The 8,043-nt window shown below is 40.7% G+C and overlaps 1 long non-coding RNA gene across 1 annotated transcript in view; it reads left to right on the top strand.

The window, feature by feature from the left end:
• Positions 1 to 573: 573 nt before the first annotated feature.
• The window catches only part of LOC134485887 (uncharacterized), a 157,964-nt gene continuing 150,494 nt past the window's right edge, over positions 574 to 8,043 (top strand). The window contains exon 1 of the long non-coding RNA XR_010064188.1: positions 574 to 1,799. This is a non-coding gene — a long non-coding RNA (uncharacterized LOC134485887). The remainder of the gene's footprint in view (positions 1,800 to 8,043) is intronic.

Raw genomic sequence — 8,043 nt, 5'->3', positions numbered from 1 at the left:
AGCTAAAAAGATTTTTAATAAAAAAGAGATAAAAAAAAAACAAAGAATTGAGTCGAATCTTGGCCGCCGTAGTTCAGGGCCAAAAAAGGAAGGGAGATAGGGGGGAGCTCGAAAGGGGCTGAAGCTGGATAAAGATCAATGTGCCTATTACAAAGAGAAAGGGCACTGGGCCAGAGAGTGCCCCAAGAAGCCTGGCGGACCCCGAAAGCCTCGACCACGAACCTCCCTCTTGGCTCTAGATAAAGATTAGAGAGGTCAGGGCCAGGAGCCCCCCCCCCCCCTGAGCCCAGGGTAACGCTTAAAGTTGGGGGGCAGCCGGTTACTTTCCTGGTAGACACAGGAGCCCAGCATTCAGTCCTCACCCAAGCTTCAGGACAACTCAGCGACCGAACGGCCTGGGTACAAAGAGCTACTGGTGAGAAACAATACGGATGGACTACGGACCGCCGGGTTCAGCTGGCTACCGGTAAGGTGACCCATTCCTTCTTACATGTTCCGGACTGCCCGTACCCTCTGCTGGGCCGTGACCTGCTCACCAAACTAAAAGCACGAATTCATTTTGAGGAACCCGGAAAGGACCATGATTGGACAAGGAGTTCGTCCTAGGGGACACCGTCCCGACATCCATTGAGAAATTGATTTTACTGAAATTAAACCAGGTATATATGGATACAAGTATCTCCTAGTGTTTGTAGACACCTTCTCAGGATGGGTCGAAGCCTTCCCCACAAAACACGAGACTACAAAAATGGTCACCAAGAAGCTCCTTGAGGAAATCTTTCCCAGGTATGACATGCCTCAAGCGTTGGGGTCGGACAACGGGCCCGCTTTCGTCTCCCAAGTAAGTCAGTTGGTGGCCAAATTGCTGGGGATTGATTAAAAATTACATTGTGCCTATAGACCCCAGAGTTCAGGTCAGGTAAAACACATAAATAAAACAATTAAAGAGACTTTATCCAAACTTACGCTTACAACTGGCTCAAAGGATTGGGTGGCCCTCCTTCCCCTAGTTCTATATCGGGCCCGGAATACCCCGGGCCCCCATGGTCTAACTCCTTTTAAAATAATATATAGAACACCACCCCCATTTGTCCATTTCTTTGATTCAAACATTGCTGATTTTGCTGACAGCCCTTCTCTGAGGGCCCATTTACAGGCCCTACAGATTGTACAGAGAGACGTCTGGAGACCATTGGCTGCTGCTTACCAGGACGAGCTTGAGCATCTGGTGGTGCCACACCCGTTCCAGATTAGAGACACCGTGTGGGTGCACAGACACCAGACCAAGAATCTCGAGCCACGGTGGAAAGGACCCTACACCGTCCTCCTGACTACCCCGACCGCCCTAAAGGTAGACGGAGTCGCGGCTTAGATCCACACATCACACGTCAAGGCAGTCCGGTCTGAGGAATTGACTAATCACAACACTACACCCCAGACATGGAGAGTTCAGCACACTCCAAACCCCTTAAAGTTAAAACTCCTACGTGGCTCCTCCTAGCCCTTTTGTGGCCTAGAGTCAGTGGGGAAATAAGCCCCCACCAGACAGAAATTTCTTGACCAAGTCGAGTGAAAGATTTCACTCAAAGTTAGCAAAAAAAAAAAAAAATGGGGGAATGAAAGACCCCAGCTTAGCAGCAGTAACGCCATTTTACAAGGCTGTACTTAAGATGACTGGTTCAGAGAAAGGTTAGAACACTGAGTACACAGCGGCTGCCAAGCAAGATGTGTTTGGTTGAAGGCCTGGCAACAGGACGACTGCAGTTGAGCACCTGACAATGAGAAAAGCCCCGGGAGAGGTCCCACACCCTGGTGGGGGGGCCGAGTCAGTCCTTATGTTTCAGGAAGGTAGCTAGGAAACTTGCCCCCGGGCTGAACCCTTGCCACATTAGAATCCACCAATTATATCCCTGTAACCATGCATCTGCTTCTGTATGCTTGCTTCTGCTCCCCAAAATCCTATAAAAGCCCATCCTTGGTTCCGTGGGGCGCGCCAGTCCCCCGAGTGACTGAAGCGCCCACAGGTGCCTGTGCCTGTGTATCCCGACAATAAACCAAATCCTCTTGCTGATTACATCCTGTGGTGTCTCGGTCTGGTCTTTGAAGTTGGAGGGTCTCCATCCCGAGGGAAAGTTCTCCCTGAGAGCTTTTCACCAGGAGCCTCCGTGCACCAGGGTTCCAGATGGCGTTTGGTGTTTAATTCTGGCGCCTGGATGTGCACAGAGTGCAGTCTCTTCTGGTTTCCCAGGAGTGTCTGCCTCTCTGAAGGTTCAGCTCTCCCTCCCACGGGATTTGGGTGCAGAGAACTGTTTATCCGGTCTGTTTCCTTCAGGTTCCGGCGGTGTCTCAGGAGCAGGGGTCCTGCCGCTCCCGGGCCCTCCCCTACGGGAACCCAGAGGCCTTATACAGTTGCCTCTTGGGCCAGGGATGTGGGCAGGGGTGGGCAGTGTTGGTGGTCTCCTCCGCTCTGCAGCCTCAGGAGTGCCCACCTGATCAGGCGGTGGGGTCTATCTCCCATGGGGTTTGGGAGCAGAGAGCTGCTGCTTTATTTACATTTCAAATGCTTTCCCTTTCCCAGTTTCCTGTCCATAAACCCTCATCCCCTTCCCCTCCCTCACATGGGTGTTTCCCCAATCTGCCCCCTTTACTGACCCCCCAACATTCCCCTGCACTGGGGGTCCAACCTTGGCAGAACCAAGGACTTCCCTTTCCACTGGCACCCAAACAAGGCTATTCTCTGCTACATATGCAGTTGGAGCCCTGAGTCAGTCCATGTATAGTCTTTGGGTAGTCCTTTAGTCCCTGGAAGCTCTGGTTGGTTGGCATTGTTACTCTTTTTTTTTTTTCCTTTTTCTTTTTTTTTATTAACTTGAGTATTTCTTATATACATTTCGAGTGTTATTCCCTTTCCCGGTTTCCGGGCAAACATCCCCCTCCCCCCTCCCCTTCCTTATGGGTGTTCCCCTCCCAACCCTCACTCTTATAGGGTTGCAAGCCCCCTCAGCTCTTTCAATCCTTCCTCTAATTCCCCCAAAGGGGTCCTGTTCTCAGTTCAATGGTTTGCTATATACCTGACTTTCATATCAAGAATTTCCTTCAAACAGGTATCTATTTAATTAACTCCCTGTGTTCATGCTTCTTTAGATTGAAAATTTAGTGTCCTTAAAAATATGTTTCATTCCGGTGTGCATTATACATTCTATTGTAATCATCAAATTACTCATATTTAAACAATAATACATAAAACAATTTTGAACAAAGATAAAAATAAGTATCATAGCATCAAGGAAAATAAATACTGGTGATATAATGAGATGTAGTATTTTTAAAAGTATAGTTATTATAAGCTAGTTTACTAGAGAAAAATTTAAAAGGCCCCACCACATAGAATTAAAAGTATTTGTACGCATTGGATAGTTAATAGCCTTGATTTGATCATAAAAGGTTGCATTAATGTATCAAATTATAATTTCATGCCACAGAAATATATTATTATACTAGTTTTCACCTTAATATAAAAAGAAATAAAATTTTCTTAAAGAAATTGAGAGTTCAATCTTGTCTATGTAAGTTTATAAACTGTATGACCTTGGGGCAATCCCTTGATCTCTCAATTTTTTTTTTTACCATCAAATGAGAATACTAATTCAAGAATGCCAAAGAAAGCTGGAAAATCATCAATGACATACTTCTCATCCTGATGAGAAGTAAAAATATAAACATTCTACTGGAAACTCAGCTGTGTTGCATGGAGTTTGCTGGAGCAAACATGTGAAGGAGTCTTTTCCTGAAGTGGACACAGGTGAAAGACTAAGGCAGAGTTGTGAAGGAACATTTTGTTGAAGCAGACATAGGAGAAAATGTGTTCTGCTTAAGCAAGCATATGAAAGGACATGTGGTGAAGGATTCTTTGCTAAGAACATGCATGTGTTGGTCTGTCTTACATTGTGTAACTGAGCTGCATTTGTGGAGACACTATAGAAAGAAATACACCAAAAAAATTTTCTGGGGTGTGGTGCAGTCTCTTCCTCCTTCCATGAATTTGGGCTGATTGCCAGAGGGATGTCAGCTGAGAAAGGTGCACATGCTGAGGTCATACATGTGCTAAGGCAAGACTGGTGGAGGACGTGTGATATTTGGAGGGTATAAATAGGACTCAGCAGACAGCAACAGAGGCTGAGCTAAATTTGCTTATAGAGCTAGCTGTTCAATGATCTTTGATTAACTGAGAGAGGCAGATCAGAGAACTTTTCCTGGCATCCCTCCAGGTCCCTCCTGCTGACTCCACCTAAGGCTAAGGCCTAGCTGTCTCTGCTAGCTAGTGCCACCTCTGCTGACCCAACTTTACTATCCCAACTCTACTTCAAAGTACTGCTGGTGTAACCATGAAGTGTTTGTGAGTAGATAAAGTTGCTACTGCTAACCTGTGAACTGAACTATCAATTTTCAGACAACACAGATGGAAGTTGCTCCAAAGGACCTTTCTTTTTTTTTTTTTTTCAATTATTTTTTTTTTATTAACTTGAGTATTTCTTATATACATTTCGAGTGTTATTCCCTTTCCCAGTTTCCGGGCAAACATCCCCCTCCCCCTTCCCCTTCCTTATGGGTGTTCCCCTCCCAACCCTCCCCCATTGCCGCCCTCCCCCCATAGACTAGTTCACTGGGGCTTCAGTCTTAGCAGGACCCAGGGCTTCCACTGAACCCATATCCTCTCTTTTCCAATACTTCTGATGGATGTTGGGCTGAAAAGGAGGTGAAAGCATTTAAGAACCATCAATAAAAATAGAACTTGAAAAAAATTAATGTTACACTGATGTCTGGATCACTGGAAAGGTCAACAAAAAGGTTGCTTTAATTATAAACTCATTGACCATCTTGTCTCCTACATAGCCTGATCTCTTTTATGCCCAATAATACGTATTATTAAATGTCACTTTATTTTCTCAGATGATGGGATGGATGAGAGACATATGCAAGCTCAGTGAATAAACAGCTGAGGCTGTGCCCAGAGTGTTTTTCTCTGTTCTAACAATCCCTAGTTCTAAGCCTGGAAGGTTCTAAGCCTGGAAGGTTCTAAGCCTGGAAGGTTCTAAGCCTGGAAGGTTCTAAGCTCAATGCAATCTAACCTTCCAAGCTGACTTATTCAAATTAGATTCTCCTGTCTTCTTATTGACTTGCTCTGCTTGTTGCCAAACTATGGCAATGTGTTCTAGTCTTCTGGTTCCCCCTTAGTTTCCAGCTTCAACTGCCTCTGTTGACCTGCACTGTACAAACTGGACAAAGTAAACAGAACTCAAGAGCAAACTTAATTGCACTCGTTTGTACTGCATGAACTACACTGACAGAACTGATTCAACTCTCTTCTCCCTCTCTCTATTCTATTATTAAGTACCCTCTTTCCTGTTCTGTTATTAGAGTTGGGTGTATCCTATCTCTGACTTGTTCTCTCAAATTTTTCTCAGGATAGAAAAAGATATTCCAAGGAAATGAACCCAAAGAACAAGCTAGTGTGGACAGTTTAATATCTGACAGAATAGACTCCAAACCAAAAATAATCAAAAGATATTAAGAAGAATACTACAAATGGATCAAAATCCACAAGGAGGACTTTTCAATTATTAACATCTATTCCCCAAATACAATGGAACTCAGACTTATAAAAGAATCATTTCTATAGCTAAAATTGCATATGGACTCTTAGATAGTAATAACAGGAGACTTCAATAACACATGCTTGACAATTTACAAATCATCCATACAAAAGCTAAACAGAGAAAGTGGGAGCTAACTGACACCATAAGCTAAATGAACCTAACAGATATTTACAGAGCATTTCACCCAAACACAAAAGAATATACTTTCTTCTCTTTTACAATTAATTGAAAATGAAAAGGCATTGTTCTTACAATTAGCAATTAGTAGGGTTGCAAATTAATAAGTTTTGGTGTGATCTTTTAAGCAATCTTAGTAATCCTTTAAGATTTGACAGCAAAATCTATTGTCTATACCTTGAAATGAAAGCCCATACCATTGATGTACAGAACATTTATCTTTCAATTCTAAATAGTACACATCTAATACACATTTCTAAATAGTACACATTTAATGCAAAAATGTTGTCAAGTCATAACAGCAAACTCATAAGATAATATGCATTTTTATAATGCATACTACATTTTCTAGTGAGGACTTATTAAGAGGATAATTGCACTATTTGACTTCTGTCACTAGGTACTTCATTCTCAAGTCTGAATGATAAAGAGAAGTTAAACCTCACATATTTCTGTTTTTGGTTTATTTTTTATTATTTCAAGCATAGTTTATCTTTAGATATATTTAGTCCTTCCAGATCCTTTACAGCCCACCCTACTTTAATTTTTAACAAAGCAACATTAACAAAACACCCAAAAGAAGAAAACTCAAAAGGAAAAAGTAAATAAATAACACAAAACTGTAGCTAAATATAAAAACACATGAAAACTGTGGAGGTCATTATATGCTATTCAACTATTCCTGACCATGAGGCTACTATAGAGTGGTTCATAATCCCAGTGTCATTCAATTAAAATAGATATTTTTCCTAAGACATTGAAAAGTACTGCATCTTAGTATAATGAAAATATACTAAATAACCTAGGTTGCATTTACTAAGATTTCTACTGTTTATTTTATAAGTCCCTTTCACAATAAATTTTGTATATTTAGATTAGATTTTACCAAGACAAACACAACCACAATAATTGGAACAAAGGGTTCCTCAACTGGGCAAGTAGAAGATCATTTACTATATTCTAGAACATTAAATACTTATAATTAACATTCAAAAGTCCATCAAACACCTCATTCTCTTTAATCTTTTTATGTCAGATTAATGATAACTACTGTGTTAAAGTTAATATGAGAAGCATTACCATCTCATTTTAATAATCTAATTACAGCAAGTAGCAGAGAGGAGGTGATGTAAGATGAAAACCCAGTCTCTCTTATAGTCTACATTCAGGAGCATAACTTTCTTTAGTTAATTCATTGAAATGTACATGTTACTAAAAATCACCCATATTCCAAATGCAATGCTCATTCTTTTCACTGTCATGGAATCATTTCGATACTGACTGTTGTTTCTCTATTGTTCATTAGTCCAGAGATGAATACATCTACCATGCAATACACAAAATAAATAATGGTTTAAAGATTGCTGATATTAAGACAACCATGGAAATACTCTTTGTAATCTATTCTGAATTTTTCAAGAGCACAATGGTATATATCTTTGAGCTGCAATTCCCGGACATCCTGAGAACATGAAGGGTAAATTTTATGTTTTATTTTTATTTACCTGCAGAAAGAAAAACATTAAAGTCAGAGATAAAAATATTATTCTTACTAAGACTCAGGATACATGCCTTTAATTCTACTTTGGTAGAAAAAGGCAAGTCAATTTCGGTGAGTATAAGGCTAGCTTAATTTAAGTAGGAAGTTCAAGACTATATCCAACAAAACTATCAGTGAACATAGATGGAGATTCCAAGATATTCTATAAAAAACAAATTTATACAATATCTTTCTACAAATCTAGACCTACAAAGGATAACAGATGGAAAACTCCAACACAAGGAGAGAAACTACACCTTAGAAAAAGAAAGAAGAAATCACCTTGTAACAAAACCAAAAGAAGAGAGACACAAAAACATGTTTCCACCTCTAACAACAAAAATAACAGGAAACAACAATCACTATTCCTTAATATCTCTTAACATCAATGGACTCAATTCACCACTAAAAACATATAGACTAAAAGACTGGATATATAAAAGGACCCAGCATTTTTACTGCATATAAGAAGCACACCTCAGAGACAAAGACAGACACTACGTCAGAGTAAAAGGCTGGAAAACAACTTTCCAAGCAAATGGTCCAAAGAAACAAACTAGAGTAGTCATTTGAATATCAAATAAAATTAACTTTCAACCACAAGTTATCAAAAGATAAGGAAGGATACTTCATATTCATCATAGGAAAAATCTACCACGATAAAATCTA

The sequence above is a fragment of the Rattus norvegicus genome, chromosome 2 (genome assembly GCF_036323735.1).
Source record: "Rattus norvegicus strain BN/NHsdMcwi chromosome 2, GRCr8, whole genome shotgun sequence".
Taxonomy (NCBI): Eukaryota; Metazoa; Chordata; class Mammalia; order Rodentia; family Muridae; genus Rattus; species Rattus norvegicus.
This window is presented reverse-complemented; position numbering and strand designations above follow the sequence as displayed.